The sequence below is a fragment of the Phascolarctos cinereus genome, unplaced genomic scaffold (genome assembly GCF_003287225.1).
Source record: "Phascolarctos cinereus isolate Bilbo 61053 unplaced genomic scaffold, phaCin_HiC Scaffold_7;HRSCAF=346, whole genome shotgun sequence".
NCBI classification, from domain to species: Eukaryota; Metazoa; Chordata; class Mammalia; order Diprotodontia; family Phascolarctidae; genus Phascolarctos; species Phascolarctos cinereus.
In genome coordinates, this window is record NW_027556180.1 from 74,515,055 (window position 1) to 74,537,782 (window position 22,728).

Genomic DNA, 22,728 nt, shown 5'->3' on the forward strand with positions numbered 1-22,728 from the left:
AATGACAATAATTTTTGTATATTCATGTGTGTATATATCTCCCTGTGGATCTCAATCTCTCTCTCTCTCTCTTTCTCTCTCTGTATATGGATCAATGTTTGTGTGTGTGTGTGTGTATACATATGCATATACATATACATATATGTGTATATGAATATGGATCAATGTATTGATCAATCTTGACTTCAGCAGACTGATAATGAAACACGATTTTCTCTTTTTGGTAGGTAAGTTGTATTCCCCAGGTTTGGAATGAGGGGTATGGTGTCAGGAATGATCGAATATGTCAATTTCTTTCTTTCCTTTTTTTCCCTTAACTATACTTTTTTTTTACACAAGGAGAGTTCTATTAAGTAAGGCATCATAGAAATAATGGTGACGTTTAATAAGAGAATTAAACATTTTTAAAGAGGTATACTGTGATAAGGAGCATCTCAGTATATAAAATTGATCTTTGGAATCTATATTCTTGCTTCAGTGTAATCTGAGGAAAAGAATGCTTGGATTTGGCCATACATTCACCATCGGATATTTGTGTGGAAGTCCTTGGTAGAGGCAGAAGAAGGAGGCAGGTATCAACCTATTCCCTTTCTTCAATCAAGAATTGAATCAGGATTAATTTGACTGTGGAAATGCTCAAATACACAGGGTAGTTCTCAAGAGCTAAGCTTTCTTTTCAAGGGTTAGAATTATTCTCATATGGATAGTTAGAAGGTAATTTTCTTACATTACTTTGGGAACAGAAAATGCCGCTTACCATTCAAAGCTTCCTGTTGACTTCTCACTATCATGAGGAAATTATGTAGCTTAAAATCTAGTTGCCCACTTCCATGTGGTGTATGGCTTCCTTGTTTCCCCTCATGTTTCTTAGAGAACTAAAAGTGAAGTTGAAGAGGCATGAGGGACATTCATTCTTGATTTAATTGGTAGAGGATCTTAGAGACAGTTCTTGAAATTGTTATATTACACTTCCTCACCCCTCAAAAAATTACCAAAAAAACCCAGATCTTCAGAGTGTTAGGTTTCCTTGAACGTTATTTCTTACTGTTTTTCCTTTCTCATTAATAGGAGAAAGTCAGGGATCTCATTGACAGTGTAGCATAAAATAAAAGTGTGGCTTCATGTGGCACATTGAAGAGGATACCAAAATCACACACCATAGTAGAGAAGCATATGATTATAGCTGTCAGACAGGTAATAAAATAAGTGAAACGGGTTCAACAAAGGATTACTTGGGTTTTTTTTTACATTTGGGAGAATTAAAGTTTAAATAAAATGTAGTGTACAGCAATTTGAAATGAGGTAGCTGTATTTGCTTTAGCTTAAAGTATTATTTCATTAGTAATCATGAAAGCTTGTTCAGTTGATCTACTTAGTAGTAATACTTTTTAGAAGGCTAATCTTATGTTCCATCTTAACTGATACCAAGAAAGTCTATTTTGTTATTGTCCATAAAGGTAAAGCGATTTTCTTCAATGTCATTCAACCATCCATCCATCCATTCATTCACCAACCATTTATCGAATGCTTACATTATGTAAAATATTGTATTAGGTTCTGTGAGACACATAAAAGTAATTAAGATATAGTCCTTGTCTTCATGGATCTTACATTCTAGCAGGGAGATGTGATATGCATAAATATGTAATACATTGAATATATAACTATACATGGATAATACAGACTGAAACACGACAAATACATAACAGGTATAAAGTACTACACAGGGCCACAACTTCTGGGAATTATTATGTTGCTCCCAAATCACTTTGTATTTATTTTGATGTGTGTATGTATATGTGTATATGTTTGTATACATATAGATACATCTGCATTTATCTCTCTCATTCTTAGCAAAATTTATTACTAAAGATTTAATAAGCTAAGACTGCCTTAGGACTTTTGGGACATGGTGTATATGCATGTTGTCTCTTTCCTTGAAGACATGGCCTATTTTTTCTTTGTATCCCCAGTGCCTAGCATTGTGCCTGGTACATGGTAGGTGTTTAATAAATGCTTGTTGATTGATTATTTATGTTATAATAACAAAAGCTGGCTTAGAGGGGAAAACCTATGGCTTTAAGTATAAGAATGGGTCAAAAAATTTTTAAAAGAATAAGGATGGGTCCATGAAAGTTCAATAAGTGTTTGATGCAGCAAAATAAATCATTGCTTTGACAAGAATTCTCATTTAATGAAGTATAAATAGCAAACCAATGTGTTCATACTTTTTTTTAATATGGACTTTTGAACTTTCTGTTTAATTCATAAGCACTAACGTATCATAAGACTTATGTACATTATGTAGCCAGATATTTTAAATGTTTTTGTGTGTTTCTATTACATATTGACCTGATTTTCATATACACTCAACTGACAATGTAGTCTGTATTTCAACAGGTCAAATTGAGTGTTGATAGAATGAAGGTTCTTGGATTTTAGTCAAATTATTTGAACTTCATCTGAATTTTTGGAATGAAGGAGGTTACTTCTTCCAAGTCTGGGTTGTATGTGCATTCTATTAGTCAGTCAACAAGCATCTATTAAATATTTTCTATGTGGCAGGCAGAATGCTAATCACTGGAGAAAAAAAACTAGTCAGTAATAGAAAGATGCTGACATTCTAATATGGAAAATGACATATACATAAATGTTTATTTATGATGATAGAAGCATGTCTTCTTGGTTACCTTTGGCAAATGGTGTGTTTGTTGGAATTAGGAATGTAAAAATGTTTATATTTTCCCAAATTTAGAAACTATTTGGTGGGGCAGTAATTTATATGTACATTCAAAATAAGGCACATCTCTTTAGATGGGTAGATAGCTACAGATATGTCATATATATTTGTGTATTATATAAGTGAATATGTAATATATCTGTTTTTGCACATAACACAGATACACATGCACATATATTTACATATGCAAATTTACCATATAGTCTACTTTACTGCAGGGAGTACCCATATAAATGAAATCACAGATTATCTAACTTGACAAAGATCAAAGTAACAGAAGTCCACATTTTCAAAATTTAGTTGAATGTAAACTTTATCATAAATGTTAACAGAAAATACCCAAAAATCTCCCAGATCACCCCATTTGTTAACCCCCAATCCTGTATCTTCTCCCTATGCCATTAAAGAAAGGCATTGTTTAATGGCTTTGCATCTTGTTTGAAGCCATGCTTAGATCAGCTATCAATCACTGACATCTTTCATTATACCTCTTTAAAGTGCAGCTAGCCTGTCACGGTTCTTGCTTCTCCTTCCATTCAGCAATGGGGTTTAATTGTCCCCTTAGAGCCGTTTGCCAGAGCCTTAGCAGGACAGCAAGATTTAATATCCCAATTTTTTTCCTTCCTCCTTTTTTCCCTTCTGTAACAGACATGCACTGGTCCCCCTTCTTGCCCATTTCTGCTGAGCTGGCAATAGAAGATAATTGTGTTTCATTTTTATTTATACCTGCAACCTTGGCTTTACTATCATCTTTTCCCCCCCGGAAAGAAATATAGCATACCTCTGTTCATTCTGCTCAAGTTATTTCCCGTTTGTCAAACTCATGACCCAAGTGAAAATTTCTATACTTGAGAACCACAGGATTATAAGTATGAAGTTGAGGTACACTGACTTATCTAATATCTCTCTGTGTATTTAATGCAAGCATTTATATTATAGGGTTTCCTACAAAGCAGAAAAAAATTGAAAAAGAGGAAAATGAGTTCAGAATTTTGCTGTGGTTTTTCCAGATAGCTAAAGTACTTCATTACTTAAAAAATCAGAGTATTAGAAACAATATATGATTGATTTAAATATTAGCGTTGATGCTAATCTCTTTTTTTTTTACTCCACTCTTATTTTCAAAATCTTCAGTAGCTCCCTGTTACCTTAATTAAAGATGCCTTAACCTTATAGTTAAGGCCTTTACAATCTTGTTATCCTACCTTTCCAGCCATATCACATATTACTCCCTTCTGTTCACTCTTATCTTTATACATGCATTTACACATGCATGCATACATATATAATTTCATTAAATATTTCCCAATTACATTTAAACATTTTAACATTCATTCTAATAAATTATGTATTTCAAATTCTCTCCCTCTCTTCCACCCCTCCCCCAGCCCTTGTGAAGGCAAGTAATATAATATTTATTATATGTGCGTTCACTTTTATCTTAGAGCCACCAAATTACTTGCCATCTCTTAGACATGGCTTGTGATATCCTTTTATTTTGCATGTGCATCTTTGCTCATGCTGTTCTCTCAGCTTTAAAATACTGTCTTCCACTTCCCATTCTCCTCCTTCCTCACTTCTCACCCCTGAATATCTCCCCATTTTCTAAAATGGGACTCAAGTGCCATATCTTCTATGAAGTTTTGCCTGATTCCAGGGGTGTAATTAATATTATTCCTTGGAACATCAAAGAACAATTGGTTTGAACCGCTTTCATGTACATGTCATATGGTATAGTGTATTCTAGTGATGTATTTGTTGCCCTTTTTTGAATATAAAGTCCTTGAAGCCAGAGACTGTTATACGAAGTTTACATTACACACAGTATTTAAGTAAACTATTGTTATATTTTTCATGATTTCACAATAGAATTAGTTTTTAGATGTTTAGATGGGAAAATTTTATAGAAATCATAAATACATCTGGATACATTGAGTGCAAAAACAGGAATTTCAAATTTGTCAGCCAGTTGCACTCATGAAAGTTTATTTTCCAGGAGTCAATCAGCTTGCCAAGCCTTATCCTGCTCAAAGATGAAGAAGCCCTGCAAAAATTCTGACTGCCATTTCACGTTTGGGTTTTGTTTTGTTTTTTTCCAAAGGACATTTGTAAATAAGTCATTTCAAGACAACATAATTAGATAAGTCTACTCATGATTTAGGTAATGAATTTATAGCCTAATTACTTTAACACAGTAAAGTTGGGAGAGCCCAAAGAAAAGGAATTGAATTCAAAGTAACGTGACTTGGTATTTACAAATAAGATAAATTTTAATAGGAATAAGTTCCTGTGGGAAAAGCTTCAAATCAAATGTCTGAAGCCCTTGGGTCTAGTTTCAGTTTGCTCATGAGCTTGTCTCTGTGACTTTGGACAGATCACATGACCTCTCTGTTCTTCAGTTTCTTCACATTTTACATGAAGTGGTTGGACTTGATATCCCCTAATGTTGGAGTTCTTGACCTATTTTGTGAAGTTTTTGGACTCCTCAAAATAATGTTTTTAAATGCATAAAATAACATATAAAGGCTTGCAAAGGAAACTAGTTATTGAAATGGTTATCAAAATAAACCCATAGACATATATTTATTTTTTAAAAATTTATGCTTCAAATTCTCTCTCCATCCCATCACTCCCCCACTGCTTGAGAGGGCAAACAATAAAATACTGATTATATATGCATACACTGTTATTTTAGAGCTAATGGATTACTACACACACACACATACACACACACACACACACACATCATGAATCCTTGATTAAAAACCCCCTACGTAATCTGTTTTACATCTTCAACATTGTATGATGCTAAGTGTTAGAAATAACACACTGAACCAAAACAAAAATTCAACAAAAATACCTAAGTAAAATTGGTATTTACTTGCAAGAAAAAAAAATCATGGAGTCACACTGGATCATAAACTTAATGGTGAAATTGTCTACTTTTAAATGTCTCATTCATATATAAGCATCGTTCAACACAGTACAATTTTTAAGTCTTCTCACTTCAACAAGGTATGCTGGAGTTGAGCAAAAGATGAAAAAAAGAAATTGTTAAAGATATATCATACATCATTTTATATTATGTATTTTATATAACACAAAATATAAATTTATATACATATATAATATATAAAGTTATGCATATATATCTTTAAAAAGATACCTACATATAAACACACACATACATATACACACATATATACACACACTCATACACACATATATGGTAAAGAAATTGGACATATTTCACATTAGTGAAAGAGACAAATAGTACAAAAATTCAGAATTATAGTAATCTAAAACAGGTGGTGTTTGGGTGATTCATTTATAAGAAAGGTTTACATTGTTTTAAGGGATTAGACCATATATTTAGAGTTTTGATGTAAAGGGATGGAGGATTATCTAATAGCCTGGAGAACATAACTCCTCAAAGGCAGAGAATATTGTTTATTTTGTCTCTGTATGTCCAGCTCCTCCTATCAGTGCCTTGAGCCAAGAAGGAAATCAATGAATCCTTGCTAAATAAGACTTGATTTCTGGAAAAGAGTTACACAACCATCTTTCTATAATCATATAGATCTGTTCTTTAACTTTTTGTATCATGGATCCTTTTGATAATCTGGTGAAGACAGGGCACTTGAGAATGATGTTTAAATGCACAAAATATAATACATAAGATTACAAAGGAAACCAATTATATGGAAATGGAGATGATGTTTTCCCAACCAAGTTCACAAATCCTCTGAAATCTATTCATGAACTTTAGATTAAGCTTCCTATTTTAGAAACAGTGGATTCATGGGTCACAAACTATGATTGGAGCGCCAAATGCAGCCTCCTACCTGTTTTTGTATCTAGCTCACAGTGGTTTTTACATTGCAAATAACGTTCTATTTTATTTAAAATGTAAAAAAAAACCCTTAGTTCAAGAGCAGTTCAAAAAAGAGTCAGTTGTTGACAGTCCCTGGATATTATGTTTTTTACCCTGAATTCTGATTTCAATTATTTTTAAAAGATTATCATATTGTTACTGTATGTAATTTAATAATACAAACTCCTTATGTGAAATAGTAAAAACATATATCTTTATCTATATCTATCTCCTACCAATATTAATAATGGAACCTTCAAGTTATAAAGGATGACTTGGATATTTGTAAGTAGTGAATGAAAAGGAAAATTATCACTTACTAGGTAAGTGGAGTTAATTTAATTTTATTTTTTTTCTTTGCATCTCAATATAGCTCAATCATGTTATTGATGATTCTCTTTGGTTTTAAATGTCCAAATTAGGGTTAGGGTTATGTATACATACATACATACACACACACACACACACACACACATATATATATGTGTGTGTGTGTGTGTGTGTATACATATATATGTATATATATATATGTGTGTGTGTGTGTGTATACATATATATGTATACATACAAATACATACATATATCTACAAGAATATATAAACACATGCAATATTGATTCAAAATGTCCATAAAACAAGAAATTGTTGAATGCTATCTTCATTGCCTGAGGTCTTTATACTTTAATGACCAACTTGCTTTTGATAAGCAAGTTTATGTATCTTTGCAATGCTACAAAAGTGATTTATTATTCAAAATTAAAAACTATTTCCTTGATCCTTAAGGTGATGCAAATGTTGAAATAGCTTTCCTTGAATTCCTTCACCTTTGGCAATTCTGATGGAAAAAATCCCATTTTGTCATTGTTGTTGTTTTTAGCTCATTGGCAAAAAAAAAAGGGGAAAAAATTTTCATCCCTACGTTAAATATTCTACCAAAATGAAAGGCCATTTTTGAAGTTATAAAACTGTCGCTTTGTAATGAAAGGTTGCTTTCATCAACAAATCAGGTAGTTTTACATATTCCTCAATTTTTGTTTCTAAATGTGTTGATAGCATTGACTTGGCTGCCCACAAAGTAGACCATGCTTGAGAAGGCACATCATTTCAAGTGTGACTGCTCAGGCCTTAGGTGTTTAAGCCAAGGCCTACTATTGGTTCTCTGGTTCCTAGGGAGGCTTGAAGGGTAATAGTAGTAGCAGTAGTAATAGTTAATGTTTACATAGTGTTTACTATATGCCAAGCACTGTGCTAGGTGCCTTACAACTAACTTTAAGTAAGATCTGTCCAAGTTATTTAATTACTTTCATCTGTTATAATTAGAATATTTTGTTGTCATTCAGCCTTTTCTTTTTAGTCATTTCCAACTCTTTGTGACTTCATTTGCGGTTTTCTTGGCAAAGATATTGGAAGTGGTTTGCCCTTTTCTTTTCCAGCTCATTTCAAAGGTGAGGAAACTGAAGCAAATAGGGTTAAGTGACTTGCTCAGGATCATCCAACTAGTAAGCATCTAAGGCCCGATTCGAACTCCAGTCTTCCTGACTCTAAGTCTGGTGCTCTATCCGCTGCACTCCCTAACTGCTACATAAGTAGAATATGACAGTCTTAAACTTATCTAAATGAAACGATGGAGGTAGTGGAAAAAATAGTCTGCCGGATGAATAATATACTAAGAAATTTGTAGTTATTGTTTATTATCAGGAAAATTGATTAAGGTTTTTTTAAATAATTATAGCTTTCTCTGACATAAAATTTATTCTTTATACTTTCAAAAGGCACTTTTTGTAAATATGGGTTCAATAATAAATCAATTACAGAACACAAGCAGTATTATTTTATTAAGGCATTAAGCATTTAAATCAAGGAGGGAATCTTCCTTTAAGGTCACCTTGTTGGAAGTAATATGGTACAATGAGAAAAAAATATTGGATATGACATACAAGGAACTTGTTAGAAAGCTGGTTCTGTCACTTACTAATTGTGTGACTTGTCAAGTCATTACCTCTCTGGGCCTGACTTTGCTCCTCTGTAAAAAGAAGGAATTGGGCTAGATTACATTTAAGGTATCCAGTCTAAATTCCTGAATTTCTCTCTTTCGGTAGATAAGTTATTATGCTTTTACACACAACTATGTATGGTCACATGTTCTTCCCTGTCTATCTCCTTTTCTCCCTCTTCTCTTGCTTCCTTCACCTCCCTTGGTCTCTTCAAATCTTTCCTCCCTCCCTTTCTTCCTATTCAAAGATTCTCCCTGGTGTCATTTCTTTATCTATTCAGAGAAGGTTGATGCTTTATAACTTCTAATGTTCATCCACACACTTCATGTTGGGTAAACTGTAAGTTATTTTTTTCTCTGTATTTCCTTTGACAAACTAAAACTCTGCCACTCACAAGAAAAAAAATAGAATTAAAAACAGAAGACATAATTACAAGCTGAAATAAAGAGGGGAAAGAAATATTTTAGCTACTTTATTTCTTGTTTTAAATGATTCCACTTGTGTGGCTCAAATGTCAGGCAAGAACATTCCTAAATTTGATTGATCCCAGAGAAATCTAGGAACTGTGTTTGTTTGTTTTTTTCAAATGAGTTTAGGATAGAGGCAGGGGTATGCTGGTAAATATTTAACAAATGGCTCTCTGAAAAAAAAATGCACATGACACACTTTTAAAATTTAATTTTCATTATCAACATCTTTTCCATCATTTTCTGAAGTCCAGAAATCAACAAAATAATAAATCAAGCCCTGTTGTAGTGTTTTCTGATTTCTGAGGTGGAAATGCTAACACTGAAAATTAGCATTTAACTATTGTGAGCCTGTACAAGTTGGTTACAGCACACTCTGGATTGAAAATTATACATATCACTGCTTTTCAGTATTTGGGAATAAATGCTGTTACACTTACATAGTGCTGTAAGGGTGGCTCCATGAGGTATACAGTTCAGACCTCATTTGTAGAAGAAATTAAGGATCAAAGAAATTAAATATCTTTCTCAACGATACACAATTAACCTGCAAGCATTTATTAAGTACTTACTATCTACCAGGCGTTGTGCTGGGAACTAGGGATAAAGAGAGCACAGTGAAATAGTGCCTACCCTCAGATGTCTTACAGACTAGCCAAGATACAAAATAGGTACAATATAAGTTTTATTGGAAAGTACTAGCAACTGGGGGAACGGATCAGGAATGACCTTATGGAGAAAGTGCCACTTCTATCAGGTGAATTTAAAAGGAAATTAGGGATTCCTAGATATGAAGGTGCTAAGAGATTATATTTTGAAGATCTAGGATGGCTCATGAAAAGGCTTATTGGTAACAAGTTGAGTGCCATGCACTGTATGAAGGTAAGCAAGGATAATTTGGTTGGAACATAGTTTGTGTAGAGAAGAATAATACACAATAAATCTGGAAAGGTAAGGAGGAGTGCCAGAAATTAAATACTGGCCTCTGACACGAAGTTTAATGCTTTAGCCATTATGCTACCCCATCCTTTCTGATCTACATGCCAGCCTAATAATAATGATAATAATAATAATAATAATAGTAATAGTAATAATAATAATTTGTATATTCATGTTGATTTTTTGTTTCCTTGAGGCAGGAATACTTAGATAACAAAGAACAAAGGTATATGCTTGAGTTGGGCTACCATGGCTTTCTTGCAAAATTGTGAGAGCCAGCCAATCAACAGTGAACATTACTATCTTTTGCCAGTGAGGAATTCTTTTTGTAACCAAAATAGAATTGCAGTATGTGGATTAATGGTTTACATTGTTGAAGGCAATTAGCTGGTTGATTTCCTACAGGTTCACACATTATTAAGTGAGCCTTGATAATTTTGTCACAGACTTATATCAGATGAGAACATAGCCTAGCTCTGCCCTTGATTTTCTCTGTAGGGGCTAGAATACAGTTTAATGACAGGCTTACCAGGTTTTTTTTTAGTTAAAAAAATATTAAATAGCTAGATGTCAAGGTAAGTGGAATTTCTTGTCCCCAGCAGAAAAGAAACAGCTTTTTACTAAAACAAACTGCTTTATATGAATGTCAACCAAGGGTGAAATCCCTAAGTGTTTCTATCTTGTCTCTAGATAAAGTAAACATAAATATATACCGCTTAAAATACATTAAATGTTGTATTGAACAACCATAGCTGACATTCTGATCAGTTTCATCTCTAAATATCTGGGCACCTGTGTCTAATTGTATAATAAAATTTTAAAGACCCTATCTGTATAATCTGATCCACTTATCAAGCCCACTCACATTCAACCCTTCCCCCCATTAAATGGGCAAATAATTACTGTTATGTTTGCTATATTAGGTGTCTAATTTAAATAGCCCTCTTCTGTACCCTATTTTTATTGATATTTTTTAAAACATTATTTCCAATCTATTGGTACTCTTAATATTATGTGACAAGTATGAAATTCTGCATCCCAAAATCAGTATAGTTAAGTCTTGAGAAATAATGGAACAGGAAAGTCTAATGCCACATGATTTCCAGCATAATTAATTAACCACTTATTTTTCCTACCATTAATATTTCATGACAAAGTCTCTAACTTCAAGTTTAGAAGGTATCAAATATTTCTATTTACAAAATGCCAATAAAATTACAACACAGAAGTGTGTAAGATGAAGATTTAAGAAATTTGTTAGAAACCTCTAGAATGGCTTGATTCACAACATTTAGGGCTATTGTTAGCCAATTGTGATGTAAGATTATAATTGTTCCCTCCTTCCCCCGGTTAGAATGTACACTTCTTGAAAGTAGGGATGCTCTTCTTAACCACAGCGCTTAACAGAGTTCCTGGCCCATAGTAGATAATAAATACCTGTGAGTGATTAATTGATTCACACAAACCAATGGGGACATTTTGAACAAGCCAGGTCTCTATGGAGTCCCTTTGGAAAATGCTGTGGAGTGGAAGGTAGGTGGGTTGATGGTGGTTGTAGACATCCTGGACTTTCTTTGCTCCACATTCCAGAGTCTATTATATTTGTTAAGTCATCAACAAAAATATTTTTAAAGGTTTCTGGGAATGGAAGATACCAACCTGTAGAAGCATCCAATGTATTATATTAGAAAGAAGATTAGCTTCAGAATAAAGGCCTACTTTTGAATCCTGTGCAGTTTACTACTGGTGTGACCTTGATAAAGCTAGTTTGCATTTCTTGACTTCTCTTTCCTCATCTATAAAATCTCCTGGGACCTTGTAATCCTAAATTTCTGATCCTACATTAATTTAGTAGCCACCATGCTCTAAATATTAGTTGACAATAAAAATATTGTATAGGATTAGAATCAAAAGCCTTCTTGAAGATCAGATGTATTATATCTACTGCCTCTCTATTGTCTACAAGGCCTGTTACTTGGTCCTAGATAGGAATTTAAATGATCTTGACATGATTTGCCCTTCATAAAGTATGCAATTCATAATGCTGAAAACAGGTTAATTAATGGTACACTGACTGATTGAGAACAGCTCTAAGAATGAATTAATAAGATCAACAATCATCCTGTGCCAAGGACGTGGTTCATAATTCCTTATGGAGTAATATTATTCTGGAGAACATATTAAAACAAGGTCTTCTATTTTCAGCAAAACCAAGAAAAATGCTGTCCTTACTAAATGTGGAAATTCAGTAAAGCTATAAATAGCCTAGCTGGAAGGAGAAAAAGAAATACAAAAATTTCCTTAAATAAAATGATAATAGCATTTATAAGTTGGCTCAATAATGAATCGAGATATAATTGGCGCTTAGGCCTAAGTAAATGGGAGGTAAGTTGGAAAATAAGTTTCAGTTAAAAGTTAATGGAAATTCAAAATAACAACAAGAACAACAACAACAACTCCCCTGGTAAATTGTAAGCTCTTTGATGGAGCGTGCCATCTCTGTATTTCCAATTCTTAGCCCAGTATCTGGCATGTTGTATATGCTTAATAAATGCTTGTTGACTGACATACTCTGCTTTGTATTTTGTAAAATACTTTACATGCATTATGAATAAAGGCCAATACAAGAGGATTAAAGATCATATGCATCAGAATAATCATAATAAAATTCTATTCACATTGCTGTCTCTGTCATAGACACCTCAATGATGGGGACATGAATGTTTTCCACAAATGATGTGGAAACTTACAACACAAGTGTGTTGCACATAACACCAGAGAAAATCCCGTTTTATTAACTGAGTTGAACTTTAAAATTATGTTATGACCAAAAATCAATAAAGAGAAACTGATTTAAGTTCATCCAAGTGTGAAGGGGTTTATTACCAGTGCTACATCACTCTAATGATGTACTCTTAAAAATGTGTTTTTGTGATATATTGCATCTATTATTGCTAAAAGGATAAAACTGCAGAGCAATGCCAGACATTAATAAATCAATTTAAGAAAAATGGGCAGATAGCCAAAGGAAAGATGAAATTCAATTTACAGATTTTTAAGTGTTGTGCAATTGTAATAGATGCAAACTATACAAACACCAGAGTTGTGGTCTTTAGGTTACTGATGGGATTTCCTTTGGAAGAATCTTTAACAAAGCAATTTCATAATATAGTGATGTCATATTTATTAAGTTTGTTTTCTCTTAAATTTCCTAGTAACTATCAAATATACATATAAATATATATGTAGATACATTACATACATGTATAAATTAATGTTACATATATATTTTAGAAAGAATATCGAATACATTGATTTTCTGAACTGAGAAAGAAATCCCTAATTTTCATCAATTCCTTCTCCTTATAAAGAATTCATTTTTCATGTTATTAAAATTCCCAAATTATAACTTAAATCAGTAGATGCTTAAAAATGTGCAACACACATGTTTTTATATGACAGAAATGAGTATTTGAGTCCTTGCTGTGATAGTTCTCTTAGGCTTCTTTCTTTTCTGTTTTGGCAGTTCTCATTAACTCCACTAGGAATTGGGAAATATGAATATAATAAAAACTGATCTGTCCAGCATTTTATCAACTGGAAATCTCTATTAACTGTCACATTTATAATACAATAATAATTGACATTCATAATGATAACCACAAGGTACCTCAAGATCCTGTTTAGAATAGTTTCCATGTTAAATGTATTTTATTATATTCTAATTCATTGAAAATTGGTAATCCATGTGTAGTATCAGCTTAATCATGACATTATATTCCCTGGCCATATTACATAACAGAGAGTTTACTGGATCTATATTCCCTGATCACAGGACTTCAGAAAGTTATTTCATTTATTTCTTATTACTTCTGCTTGTGGTGAAAACTAGTGGTTTTTCTCATTCGGATATTAGTCATTTATAGAATTCTGCATATTTTATAAAGTGCAGGAAAATATTTTGAATGATATGTAGTTGTTAAACTTGTAACATGTTTAAAATTTCATCTACTATCCACTTTTCTTACTTTTGTAAACCACAGAGAGTATGGACAAAATTGATATCACAAAGTTTTGGCCTTAGAGCAAGAAGGAACTGTAGGAACCATCCTGTCTAACCCCTTAATTTTAGCAATGAGGAAACTGAGGCGGTGTCATCAGCAAGATTTCAACCTGCTTGCTCTGAGTCAAGAGCCCGTTTTCTCTCTTTCTGTAATATAGGTATGTAATATAGTGGTAAATGTTGTTCAAGAAAGAGTTCTGGATTTTGAGTCAGAGGACCTGATTAGAATCCTTATTCTCTTGCCTACTCTCTATGTGACCCTGAACAAATCGTTTAGCCTTTTGGGGCCTCTGAGTTAAGCATGTTGGATTAGATGACCTTTAAGGACCTTGCCAGTTCCACGATCCTTCCCGCCCCCCCCATCTCCACCAGCCTTCACCATATCCTTGGATTACCCTCAGTGTAAGTTGTCTTCATCCTCATCATTTTACTTTATTTTTATTGTTCTTTTTTGTTTTCATATCACTTTTATTTATTCATTTAGCCCTCTCCTTTCCTTCACTCCATAGCAAGCCATCCATTGAAACAAAAAATAAAAAAAGTTTAAAAATAGCAATTCAGCAAAACTTACCAAGATTTCAAATGTCAGTTGAGTCTGATATTATGTGTGATGTTTCACATGCTAGACCCACAACTCTATAAAGGTGCATTATGTTACCTGTTCTATGTTATTCAAGGCCATAATTACACAGCATTCAGTGTTGGTTTTATTGCTGTTCTTCCCATTTGCATTGTATTGTCATTATGTATATTTTTTCTGGTTTTCCTTACTTCACTTTGCATTAGTTTGTATGACTTCCCATGTTCCTTCATATCCATTGTTTATGGTACAGCAATATGGAAGTTATTATTAAATTCCAAATCTCTAAACTTTGTGTCTGAATAGATTAATTAGCAAGTAGACCAATATAATCAGGTAATGAATTGGCTTCTACCTACAGAAAATATCTTGGTCATTCTTGTGTAGTCTATCATTTTATTTCCCTTTTCATCTATGTGATATTATCGTGATACTAGTCTCATTTTGATTAATTTCATATGACTCTTCCCATATTTTCTTGAACTTTTGTTTAATCTTCTTTTATAACAACATATCTTTTGTATTTTTCTTCAGACATTTTCCATTCATTGGATGTGTATGATGTTTTAAGTACACATTCAGTACACAGTTTTCAGTTTTAACATATTTATCTGAATTCCTATTTGTTCTTTCTTAGAGGATAGTAATCTTTCATTCATAGAGGTTAATTTTTTGACCATTCTCTCATCAATGGACAACCGATTTTCTGGCTTTCTTTTTCAATACCATAAAAAAATACTATTATTAACATTTGATTATGTGCTTGGCATTGAAAAAAGTTGTTGACCATCTTATGGTATAGGAACAATAGTTGGATGACTCAATTACAGGCTATCAACAGTTGAATGAGTTTTCATGTAAAATTTTAACTTATTTTCTGGAACGGTCGCACTAATTTGCAAAATGACTAACAGTAAATTAATGCGCTTGTGTCCCCCACAAACTTCCCAGCATTTTCATCTTTGATTATCTTTGCCATGAAATTGGCAAATCTGTCTCTGTGTCACTGCCTTTCTCCATCTGTGTCTCTCTTCCTCACCCCCTAGTAACCATGACCCAGTCACTGCTCTGTGGATATCAGGACAGAAATGAAGTAGTACCATTACGGAGCTTACATTCTGTCTGGAAAAACAACATGAATCATGTTTCCATTTGGCAATCTGGGTAAAACCTCCATAGGAATTTTAGAGAGGTACCTCTTCTCATGGCAGCTAAGTGACAGTGAATAATGTTACAGGCCTGAGTCAGGAAGACTTATCTTTCTGAGTTCAAATCTAGTCTCAGACACTTGCTAGTTGCATGATCCTGGGCAAATCACTAAACCCTATTTCCTCAGTTTCCTCATCTGTAAAATGAGCTGGAGAAGGAAATGACAAACCACTCTAGTATCTTTGCCAAGAAAATCCCAAATGGGCTCAAAAAGAGTCAGATGTTCCTGAAATAACTGAACAGCAACCACTACCTCTTCTGAGGATGATGTTTTTAAATGCATAAAATAAATTACATAGAATTACAAAGATTTGTATTATATGTAATATATTATATATATAAATAAATTATATTGAAGTACATTTATCAAAGTATTTAATTGCCCCACCAGCATAAAACCATTATTTCTTTCAATTAATTAATTAATTTTTGTTTTCAACACTTTCATAAGATTTTGAGTTCTAAATTTCTCCCTCCCTCCCTTCACCCCCTCAAGTTGGCATGCAATCTGGTACAGGTTACTCATGTACAATCATATTAAACATATTTCCACGTTAGTCATGTTGTGAAAGAAGAATCAGAACCAAAGGGAAAAACCACGAGAAAGAAAAAAAAGCAAAAAAATTAAAAAAGAGAAAATAGTATGCTTCAATCATCATTCAGCCACCATAGTTCTTTCTGTGCATGTGGATGGCATTTTCCATCGTAGGTGTTTTGGAATTGTCTTAGATCCTTGCATTGCTCAGAAGAGCTAAGTCTAACAAAGTCAGTCATAGCACAATGTTGCTAAAACAAAATGATTTAAGTCATGAGTTCCATCTAGGAACTCCTGAAGCAGAGGATGTCTAGAGTAGGACAAATAAAATGGTCCTAAAGATGGAGGAGCTACCACAAACATAAATAGAAAAAAAATATATTAGTGATTGATGTGGAAAGAAAAAAGCTGGAAGTGAAGTCCATGAAATCACGCAAGGTAGAAACTGGATAAGCATACTTATTTACTAAGCTGTAGACAGCTAATTTAGGGGATATCTTTAAAGCTTGAGATAATTAATTTAGAAGAAGTAAAAGTAAGTGCTACTCTTTTTACAACTAAGAGAACAATGAGATGTGATATAGGTTGAAAATATTAATAAGTTCAAACAGAATGTAGTTAACCTGTAAATAACCAATCTATAATAGATTAAAAGAGAAAGTACAATGCTTAGGATGCTTAGGAATATGTCCCTAACTTGCTGAGGTTTCTCTGAATCATGGAGGATTGCCATGTCTTTCCCAAGAAAATCATAGAATCTTAGTAATGGAAGGTACCAAAATGAGAAGCAGAATAGTAGACTGATTGATAGTATAAAAGAAGGAAACTAGTATTTATAAGCATGTCCTATGAGCTAGGCACCCACATATTATCTCATTGGACCCTCAGAACAACCTTGGGAAGTTAGTGCTATTATTATCTATGTTTCAGAGTTGAGGAAAATTAGGCAGAGAATGCTTAAGTGACTTGCCTGGGGTCATACAGCTAGTAAATGTCTGAGGCTGGTTTTGAAAGCGGGCCTTCCTAGTTCCAAGCCCAGCACTTCATCCAATGTACCCACCTAGCTGTATGGTAATCTTTATTGTCTTGGAAATTTGGACTTGCTATAAACTAGTGGTATATATTGAATGTTTGTAAAAAGCACTTCACTCTCTATAAAAAAAAAGCATTGAGATTTTAAAAATTTAGCAGCTTGGATCAAGGTTTAATGCAAAGTCCTCCAAGTTGCCTTAACAAAGTAATTAAAGTGTTTCTCTGGAAACAGTAAGTGACCTTTTCTAAAATCTCATGCTTCTTGACCTCTTTGTAGCCTTAGTCACTGTCAGTCATCTTCTCCTCCATACTTTCTTCTTTAAGTTTTTGTGACACTGCTGTTTCCTGGTTTTCCTGCCTGTTTGATCACTCTCAGCTGCTGAATCTGCATCCACTTTATGAACATGGGTGTCCCCAGTGCTCTGTCCTGGGCCCTTCTATTTCTCCCTCTGGGCTATTTTACTTGATGACCTCAGATCCCATGGTCAGGTATCATCTCTATGTAGATTACTCACATATCTACTTGTACACTCAAAACCTCTTTTCTGACCTCATGTTGTATTTTCAACTGCCTAATACAAGTACCTTGAATTGGATGTCCAGTAGGCATCTTAAAATAAATGTCCAAAATTGGACATTACTTTTCCTCAAAATCCTCCCTTCTGTCTAATGTAACTCCTGTCCTAAACTCCATTAGGGAAAGGGATCAAGCCTTGGATATAGAGCTTGGAGCTCCCCTTCCCCCAGAAATGACAAAGTGACTGAAAGTTGGCTCAAACCCGAGACAAACAATATTTAAGGGAGCAGATGGTATGCTTCTAGCTTTGTACCCCCCTCTCTCTCTGAGGAGAACAGAGCAGTGGCCACTAGACCCAAATCTCTGCATGTACTTCCTGGCAGGAATGAAAGTCTTGCTTGGAAAATGGTAGGGGTAGAACCTAGAGATATCTATTCTGCCTCCCTTCAAGCCACACCCAAGGACAGCCTACTTGCCATGGACGGAGTCTCTATACATATTGAGCCCTTTCCAACTGCTACACCAACTTTTCTGTTACTGTCAAGTATGCCACAATTCTTCCATTTATCCAGGCATCATCTTGGACTCTTCACTCTCTCTCGTCTACCACCATGTAATCTGTTGTAAAGTCCTGTCATTTCTATTTTTATAGCATCTTCTAGATGCTCCCTTCTCTACTCTGATGCTGAAACTGCCCTGGTGCCCTTAGAACTTCACACCTGAATTATAATATTGCCAGCTAGCTGGCTTCCCTCCCTCAAGTCTCTTCTCAACCTACTCTGCCACTCAGCTGTCAAAAAGTGATCTTTCTAATGTGTAATTCTGAACATATCAGGCCTTCTGATCAGTATACTCCTACCGCTTTGATCCTCCCTTAAGAAACCTTAAGGAATAGATTTTAAATCTTCTATTTTGCTTTTAAAACACTCCACTAACTGGTCCTTTCCTACCTTTCCAGTCATCTTATGCCTTACTCCCCTTCGTTTACTCTGATCAAGTGATCTTGGCCTCCTGGCTGTTCCTCACCCAGGATACTTCATCTCTGACTCTTAGCGTTTTCATTAGCTATCCCTATGTCCGGAAACTTTTCCCTCTCCCTCTCTAAACCTTAGTTTCCCTGACTTCTTTCCAATCACAACTAAAGAACTCCCTCCTTCAAGGAAACTTTCTTGGTTCTCCATCTCAGTGCCTTCCTTCTGACACCATCCCCAGTTAATCCTCTATTTACTTTACATCTGGTTATTTGGATGTTGTCTCCGTCTTTAGGCTGTGAACTCTTGAGACCAGGGAATGGTTTTTGAATTTCTTCATGTCTCATGTGCTGACACATACCAGGTGCTTAATAAATCCTAGTTGATCATGATAATGCCTTGTGTTTACTATATGTAAGAGATACTTATGATATCACCTCTTATAAAAAGTGCTATATAGGAAGAAAAAGATAAATACTGAACAATAATAACAAAGACATATATTGTTGCAGAATATTAGTGAAGTAATATATGGCTAATGCTTTCTTTATGAGAGCAAAATGAATGAAAACAGCCTTAAAATGCTGGTAAATGAACATTTCAAAGTTAACATCCTCCTGGTGTGATTGTAATCTAAACTTCATTTGTGCTGATGAAATATTTATATAACATATATGTATATACAGCTAAAGAACAATAAAAACAAACATTTAAAGCAACAGATATGATTACTGTTTTGAAAAACAGTTCATCATGGCTGTAAACTTTAAGAATATTTTTGTATACAGACAATTGAGTTGTATCTAGAAGTGCAGATCATCCAACCTGGGTATGTCCAGTGTTTGTGACATAAATTGTATTTCCATAGACAAGATTATGATTTTTTTAATCACAAAATTATTATGGGGTCAAAGTTCTTCAAATAAACCATGATTTCTAACAAGTTTTAGACAATGGAAAACACTAGAATTGAACCCAAAAAAAATATATGGAAGGCAGATCAAAATGCTTTTTTTTGATTCATGGTTTTCTGTGCTCTCACAAGCTTACTGACTTTTTTTTAACTTGCACAATTTTTTTTAAAAAATCTAAAATATAACAGGAAGAAAAATCTGCTTTGCCATTTCATGAAAATGGTTCATTTTAATTATAACTAAAAGAAAAAAAAGTCATTAAATGATTGATATTTCCTAAGATTATCAGAGTTCTTCTTAGGGCAGAAATGTTACAAAATTGCCCCAAATGGTGCCATCTTTATCAAATTTGGGCTTTTTCTATTTCAAGGTATCTGTCCCCTACTATCTATCCCCTTCTAACTTGGCATGCTGAGATCCTCATTTTAATGCTGTCTGTCAGACACTATTTTGAGGCTGGAGAATTCCCTGCAGACATGGCCCTCAGAATCTTGGTTGTTTCCCATGACTGAAACTTCTTGAATGCAGTGGCCACAGACATAATCCACTTGCATAGCCAGTGTCTGGATGGCTACTGAGGAGACTTTGAGACTTGTTAAGAGCCTGCAGTAGCAGCTGAAGAGTCATCAGTTATAGCATAAGGCCCGGCAGCAGTACTGACAGCACATACAGGTGTTCATTGACCAATTTTGCTAGAATGCCAACAGATCATCTCAGGTGCAGAGTAAACTGAAATTTCTAGAGTGGCTGCAAGCTCCCACAAGGAGGTGGGAGGTAGTGATGGAACTTCCTGATTGGTTTTGAAAATTCTCACAACCTAGGCCGCAACTTGAAGTCAGTTTCTCCTATGATCCTCAGCACTCCATTGTCATTTGTAGTTCTGTCTTGGCAGACCTGGAGTCTTAAATCTGGCTGGTTGGGGTAAATGGAGCAGGGACGTCAACCATGATAAAGCTGTTGATTGTAGACTTGGTGCCCATTTGGAGGATCAGACATGCTCACAGAAATGTGAAGCTTGGCTACTTCAGCCAACACCACATGGAGCAGTCGGGCTTGAATGTCAGTGCTGGGGAGCTGCTCGTTCACAGGTTCTCTGGGGGAGGCCCAAGGAGAAGTATCACCACCAGTTGTGATGCTACAACATCTCTAAGGAGCTGGCTGTTCAGCCTGTTGCTGGTCTGTCTGGAGGGCAGAAAAGCTGAGTGGCCTTGGTCCAGATGACCATGCTCTGCCCTAACTTCTGTTTTCTGGACAAACCAAGAAACTAACTGAACATGGAAGTGATTGTGGCCTTAGGCCATGCCTTCGCCATTTTTATGGGTGGCATCTGGAAATATGCATTGAACAACAAGAAATTACAATTTGAAAGAATGATAGTGTCTTTATTCTATTTTTATCTTAAATGTGTTCTGTACATCTCTTTTTGTACATAGCTGTTCGCATGTTGTCTCTCCTATCAGATTGTGAACTCTCTCTGGGCAGAAAATGGGCCTTTTTTTGTACCCCCAATGCTTAGTACAGTTCCTGGCATATAAGTAGGTAATTAATGGATATTTGTTAACCTTATCTATAATAGATTCTTAAAGTTCTGTGTTTAATTTCATTGATTTTTTTCATTACATCTAGGAAAGCACACAGCCTTTTACCTTGCAGTTGAAGTTGGTGAATTCCATTAAAACAATACTAATTGCCCAGACACTCCAAAGTCTATTGTTCTTTTTCTGTGTACCATAGTTAATTGCCTGCTCTAATTCATCATTGGCTGTGCCAACTCAGTGATATGAGTGCTTCTTCAACCAGTGCAGATCATAAAACATGAATGCTTTCTCATCCCATTAGATCCTTGCCCTTCATCCATACATTTTGATAAAAGATGATAATGGAGTTATTCCTCCACATCTTCTAACATTTTGGAGTGAACCAGGTGGTGATACGAACTTCCTATACAAAAACATTTTTATCTGAACAACATATATTCTTCATTCTTTTGACTTTTCCTGTGTTAGTTGCTAGGTTCATATTTGCATTGAGAAGGACTTTATTATTCTGGGGTTTAATGTAATCAGAATGATGTTATCAGAAGCACCTAGAGGAATTTGGCATCTCTAGGGGGTCCTTCTTCCTGTTTACAGCATCCTACAAGATTATGGTGGACATATGTGTATATGAATTTTTCTTTTTGTTTTTTCCAGGAATCTTGCATGATTTTGACATATTAAAGGGAGACACTGTTAAAACAGAGGCTATATTTTGAAAATACCTTTTTTAGAATCAGTAACAATAAGCGTACTGCTGTGGGATTTTGAATTCTATGTACTTTTCTGTCAGTTTGTGACAAGGAAATATGATCTGCCCTAGAAAATCATTTATGAAAGACTGCCTTTTCAACTTTCACATTTTCATCACTGACGTACCTCTACAGTATGTCAGACCATTTTGTAAAGATTTTAGGGATGAAAAAGTAAGCACTTGGGTCAATATCTCAGTGTGTTCTTAGTTACCTATTTTTTAGATAGTACTATAATACATTATCTTTTCCAGTCTTTTAGAGTCTCATTATGTAGATAGATTGAATATTGAATCTTTGATTTCTTTTAAACTGTATTGTCTCTAAGATATGTTCCTTCTTTTGTGTATTTAGTTAAGCCCAATCTCTTTTTACAACTTTGCCTTAACTACTGTTTCCATTTAGTTTTCAGTCCAAATATGGATATATTCCAATGTCATTGATTGTATGAATATATTGATAGGGAAACACTAGCAAATCTGTTCCATTTTTGCATCTATTTGTTTTCCTTTTAGTTCCATGCATAAATGTTTTGGGCATCATGTGGCTTGTGACACCCAACTTTCTGCAAGCTTTCTGCCCCCCCCATTTCCCCTTCTACATTTTT

General features: G+C 34.4%; 1 protein-coding gene and 1 pseudogene across 1 annotated transcript in view; both read left to right on the top strand.

The window, feature by feature from the left end:
- The window catches only part of ERBB4 (erb-b2 receptor tyrosine kinase 4), a 1,374,278-nt gene that overhangs the window by 384,213 nt on the left and 967,337 nt on the right, over positions 1-22,728 (top strand).
- The window catches only part of LOC144454818 (ATP-binding cassette sub-family F member 3 pseudogene), a 44,588-nt pseudogene continuing 40,214 nt past the window's right edge, over positions 18,355-22,728 (top strand).